The sequence below is a fragment of the Paroedura picta genome, chromosome 5 (assembly GCF_049243985.1).
Source record: "Paroedura picta isolate Pp20150507F chromosome 5, Ppicta_v3.0, whole genome shotgun sequence".
NCBI classification, from domain to species: Eukaryota; Metazoa; Chordata; class Lepidosauria; order Squamata; family Gekkonidae; genus Paroedura; species Paroedura picta.
This window is the reverse complement of record NC_135373.1, coordinates 82,146,117-82,152,118: the sequence shown is the minus strand read 5'-3', so window position 1 is coordinate 82,152,118 and position 6,002 is coordinate 82,146,117. Positions and strand designations below refer to the sequence as shown.

The window sequence follows — 6,002 nt, the reverse complement described above, 5'->3', positions numbered from 1 at the left end:
TTCCAGAATGCCCCAGAAGATTTAAGTAACCTGTCTGGATAACTGTTTATTTAAATGCAAATCTGCAACAATGAACTACCTGTGGTTCCTCTGTTTCTTTTAGCAAAAGCACGTTTGATCTATTAGATATATATATAATTTAATGACAGGTTGATACTTGTTGGATTTACAGCAGCTGAGCTACACAGTTAAAATATAAATAACATAATCTGTACACCGCCCGTGGCGCCACGGGCGCCACGGACTAAATAAAAGAGTAAAGGGTTGTGGGGAGGAGTTAGGGCGGGACCGGTCCGGGATAAAAACTCGGAGGCGTCCAATCAGGAGCCGCGAAGCGGCTCCTGATTGGGCCCCTCCAAGTGCCACTCGAGGGCCAAGTGGCCAATTGGGAGGCGCGCATAGCACGCCTCCCTATTGGCCACTTGGCCCGCCCTGGACTGGCTGCCCACATCCGCCATTTCCCCACTTGCCGCTGAGCTGGACGCATCTCCAGCAGGACCAGCGCCTCCTCCTGTCGCCAGTGGCCCGCATACGGCTGCCAGCAGCCCGCCTTGCCGCCCTCCCAACCGGCTTCTTCTCGCCCGCCGACACACTCAGCCGCCGCCCACCCGCTGCCGCTTTCACCTGCCCCAGTGGCCCTGATGCGAGCCGCGCCGCTGCCAGAGCCGCATTGCTCCCTTGCCCAGGCCGGGAATCGGCCCCAAAAGCCGCCGCCGCATGAGGCCCGGGAGACGCCCGGCAGCATCGCTCCCTTGCCCAGGCCGGGAATCAGCCCCAAAAGCCGCCGCCGCACGAGGCCCGGGAGATGCCCGGCAGCATCGCTCCCTTCCCCAGCCCGGGAATCGCCCCCAACAGCCGCCGCAGCCGCTGCACGAGGCCCGGGAGACACCCGGCAGCCTCACTCCCTTCGCCAGGCCGCCAATCGCCCCCAAAAGCCGCTGCCGCCGCCGCCAAACACCCGGGAGATGCCCGGCAGCCGCGGGGAGAAGCCCAACCGGCGCCACGCCCTGAAACTACTCTACACCGATCTGGAGTTGCACCACCTCGATGCCAGCCGCCCGGTGAGTGAGCTGGGGCCAGCAGCGCTCCGCGCGGCTGCCAGGCGCTCCCTGCGGCAAGAGGTTAGCGCCCATTGTATTTAGACATACAATGGGCTTTTTTACTAGTACAACCAATAAAACCATTAATTGTAAAAGCCAATTTGCCAATTAAAAAAAATCTTGTTAGGGCTATGAGTGAAGCTTTCCAATCCAATATCTTGCCTGCTGATCTCTTCCTGTATTCTTGCTTTCAAGGTGGTGTTTATACAAAGGGAGGCTCGGGTACATATTGTATTCTCACTGGCCCCAACCTAATGCCTGGTAGAAGAGTTCCATCTTTTAGGCCCTTTGGAACTGAGTTAGGTCTGACAGAGCCCTCAGCTCTTCCAGGAGCGTATTCCACCAGGTAGGGGACAGGACAGAAAAAACACTGGACCTGGTTGAGGCCAAACGTACCTCGGCAGAGAATCTTAGCCTCATTGCTCGGAAGATTTCAGAGGCACCAGTCTTCACTCCTCTCACCCAGGACCCAGCTCCTGCCTGTATTACCTTGAACAATTTTGCCAGCACAACAGCAGTTGCATGAAACTCTTGTATAGCAACCTTTACTGCCATGTCATAGACTCTCATAAGCATCCTATAGAATGTTCTCGAAGCGTTGTTGTGAGTCTTCCTCCACAAACTCCCTGGCTGTCTCAGCTCCTGTTTCCTTTTGCATAGCTCCTCAGTGTACCAGGGATTGCTTGGGATGGGGGCGGACAGGCTAAAATGTGTCCCCTATCTGGTGGTGAGGTACTGATTGAGTCTTCAAGGTCTGACCATGGAACAGCATTACCTGCCACCAGATCGACATCAACCCCTGCAGTAAAAATCAAATCCAAGATGTGGCCTGCCTAATGGGTGGGGTTCTTAATAACTTGCGAGAGCCCCAGTGTTGCCATGGACAACACCAATTCCAGGCCTTGTCCAGAGAAGGACAGCTCTGCAATGATACTGAAGTCTCCCAGAATGAATAGTCTGAGAAATCGCAGGCCCAGGTAGTCACCGCCTCCAGAAGGCCCAACAGAGAGTTTGGAGGTGCATTAGGAGGATGGTACACTAACCAGACCACCAAGTTCTCAACCAAGTCCCATTCAATGCCTGGAATCTTTGGTACTGGGAGTGCCCTGAAGGAGTCACACACATGCCTGAACCCAAAGTTCTGGGACTGATGAAGGTTCAAGATCTCCCCCCCCCCCACTGGGGGGGAGAAGCTCGTTCAAGATGATTATTTTGCCTTCCTTCATCAAGGTCTCAGTCACTTATACCATGTCAGTGCTATGCTCTACAAAATATGTTTGCAGGGTTGAAGATTTGTTGCTAACTGACCTAGCATTGCACATAATTAGTGTTGGAGATGGGTTTGTATCTCTAGCCTCCATCCCTGCATTTATGAGGATGAGATTGATTAGAAGGGATGTGACCATAACTGTCTGGCAGCTGTCCTTGGGAATTCTGAGGCCAACTGCTATTCAGCATATTGCTAACATACCATAACTGAAACAGGCATAACTGAAGGAATGCCTTGTGCCATGCTTTCCTAGATCTTAAGATTCTCAGGAGATGGTTCAACTCTCTGCCATATATGAGCTGATAAAGAGCAGGGCCTTTTGTTGTGGGGACCTCTGTGGAAATACCTTGCCTCAGAAAACCCACTTAGAGGGTTCACTGATAGCCTTCAAGAATCTTTCAAAGTTCAGGAATACTTTACTGCCAGTGGTCCCCAACCCCCGGTCCGGTGACCAGTCCTGGTCTGTAGATCAGTCGGTACTGGGCTGCGGCTCCTCCTTGTCCTCCTCTCCGGCTGCTGCCTCAGGGGCTGCCCTGCCACTCTGCCACCGGCTCACCTTTGGTGCTCTCTGGTAGCTGCCATGGCTGAGGCTCCCCCTTGGTGTGGCACTACACAGCTACTGCTGGCAGTGCCCCCCAGCGGGCGGCAGGAAGTCAGGGGCGCCGGCGGGAAAGCAAGTGGAGCAGGAGCTCAGGTGGTGGCAACATCCCTTGGCAAAAGACTCCCCCCCCCCCCGGGCCTCAGTAAAATTGTCAAGCATTGACCGGTCTCCCCGGTGATAAAAAGGTTGGGGACCACTGCTTTATGCAACCAAATAATGACCACAGATTGTATTACCACTTCTGTAGTCTTAATTCTGCAGTATGTAACTGTATTATTCTGTAACAAATGACTTTTACACACATACTCTTTTAGACAACCATATTAAACACTGTTGTATCTATTCCTTGTTTAAACAGCTGGCTATGATCAGTTTTACTTGTACTGGGAGTACTGGGATATTATCTAAATTTGGGAGTTTTGGTGGTGCTTTTAAGAAATTAAATAGTCATAGGATTGGGACTGAATCCCATACTACTATTTTAATGTTTTACTTTGTTAAACCATTTAATCAGGGATTGAACCCAGAGCACTGAGCATGACTTGTTACTAGGATTCTGCTCATAAATATGACCAATGCCATATTTTACAGAGTAACAGTGAAAAAGGAAAGCTCATTGTAGGCTATGTTGATTTTTTTAATTTGGCTGCTACACATCTGTGAGAGAAGCAAAGGTGAATGAAAATACCACTGTAACATACATGCAAGATGATTTCAGCTGCCACTGATTTCAGTCTCATGGTGGCTTGTGGTAGTTAAATCATCAATAAGAGCATTAAATTGATTAAAAATAATTAACAGCAACAACTAGAATTCTTTCTCTTGAGAATAGTGAAGCATTGGACATATTTCAACAGCATCAGGAAATGAAAGATGGCTGATAATGTGGAGTTCCAGCCTTAGCAGACAGTGGGCAGGGGCATGCTTTCAACCAGTTCTCACATCTTCTGAATGGTCACAGCTATTTCACAAATTAAACACAGTGGAACACAGGCCTGCTAGTATGTCAACATTTGATACAGGCTTAAAGATCACTCTGGCATTTTGATGGATCTACCTTTATATTGCCAGAAATTGACCTTAAGAGAGATACTGCCCTGGCCTATGCATGCAACATGATGAAATAAGGAACGGACAATATTTTAGACTAAATGTGGAGGAATATTACTTTTGAATGTTCTCCCATATCTTTACAAAATCCCTCCAGATAGTTAATAAGCATGTCCATCCCTTCCCCTATTGTGTACTTTTCTTCAACAGGAAATTTAAAAACAAAACAAAGAGGGCATCTTTAAACATAGCATCTGTCATTTGCTGTCTTTTCCATTGCAATTCAAACTATACCTCCTTATCCTGCTGCATTTTAAGCAGAATTTTAAGCACATGCCACACTATACTTACCCACCACTGCAATAAAGTATCCACCACTGCAATAAATCAATAATTCGAACTCAAGATATCCTAAAAGAGGTAAAGAATAGCTACTCCAGCATGGTGCCTTTGTTGAACACTAAATTGGACCTTTCACTGTCAAAAGTACAGTTTAACTATCAACATGCAGAAAACTATAGGTGGGATTCTAAACATGTTTTTGAACCCTCCCTCCCCTAATTTTCACTGATTGCCCCCTGCTCCTGTAGATCCCCATGCTATTTCTGCAGTCCAACGATGCCTGAAGCATGATATTGAGGTGGAGGTGACCCTGGAGTATACAAGCACTATTGCACTTGTTCTAGATGAAGTACTTATTCTTAGTATGCTTTTCAGGGAGTCTGCACTCTTCTGTCTCAACTTAAAAGACAGGTCCTAAAATGCACTCTATTACTGGAAAATACAAAACCCATAAGATTGCACCCAAAAGGAGCAATAAGTCATCTTTGGTCTGATTCATCTTCTGACTTCTCCCAGTGTGGTTTGCAGCTCTGACATAAGATGTGGAAATTCAGTAGTGCCTAAATGATTCAGTTAATTTGAACAGGATATATGGCAAAAGAGTGACCAACAGAATACAGAGAGAACCCATGGAAAAGATGTCATCCCATTTGTAATTACTGTAAATAATGTGGCAATTAACAACCCCCACAGGTTGAAAATAATTATTTAATTGCTTTAATTCAATGCAACACACATGTTTATCACTCAGGCTATTTTCCCATATCCACTGAGCTAAAGATAGTGATCTACAGACTTCACATCGAAATGGAGACTTGACCCAAACTCAGTTCCAGGGTAGGGGGGTGGCAATCCTGTTCCGGAACACCTATTCCTTCAGGGCTCTCCCAACGCCATCAATCCCAGGGGTGTAATGTGTCGGCCTAGGGTGGGAGTCAGTCAAGTACTTGGGCATCTGGGTGGTGTACCACTCACCTACTGCACCCTCAGATGCTCTGCCAGGCCTCCTGGAGGCGGCTGCTGCCTGAGCGTTGCAATTCCCTAGACCAGGGTTAGTCAACCTGTGGTCCTCCAGATGTTCATGGACTACAATTCCCAAGAGCAGGGGCTCATGGGAATTGTAGTCCATGAACATCTGGAGGACCACAGGTTGACTACCCCTGCCCTAGACTGTTGATTCTGGGGGACTTCAATGTCCATGTGGATTCACCATCCTTGGGTTTTGGCCTGGACCTGGAGTCAGCCATGGTGACATTGGGGTTCTCACAGTTCCTCTATACCAGTCCACGAACTAATGCCATTCTACACACTGATGTAGTTTACAAGTTCTTAAAATTTGCTTTCCTGCAAAACCCTTTTTGCAGCAGCTAGCAGCAACAATCAAATTCTCAGAATTTTGTTGTGAAGATTTTTTTCTTGAAACCCCACCTTCTTCCAATTGCTAGGTGCAAAGCCACTCAATCAGCTGAAACAGCTGATGCTCATTTCCAATAATTTATACATTGGGCAGAAAGAGACATTAAATACCACACTACTGCAATGCCACTTGCAAATAACTGCAGCCAAAGATTCAATTTACACAGCTCTTCAGTTTGTGCAAACAGGCTTGTGTGCATGAGAAATATTAACACCATGAACG

General features: G+C 47.7%; 1 protein-coding gene across 2 annotated transcripts in view; it reads right to left on the bottom strand.

Moving 5' to 3' along the window:
* RAP1B (RAP1B, member of RAS oncogene family) overlaps nt 1-6,002 on the bottom strand; it is a 35,198-nt gene that overhangs the window by 16,346 nt on the left and 12,850 nt on the right. The window lies entirely within an intron of this gene.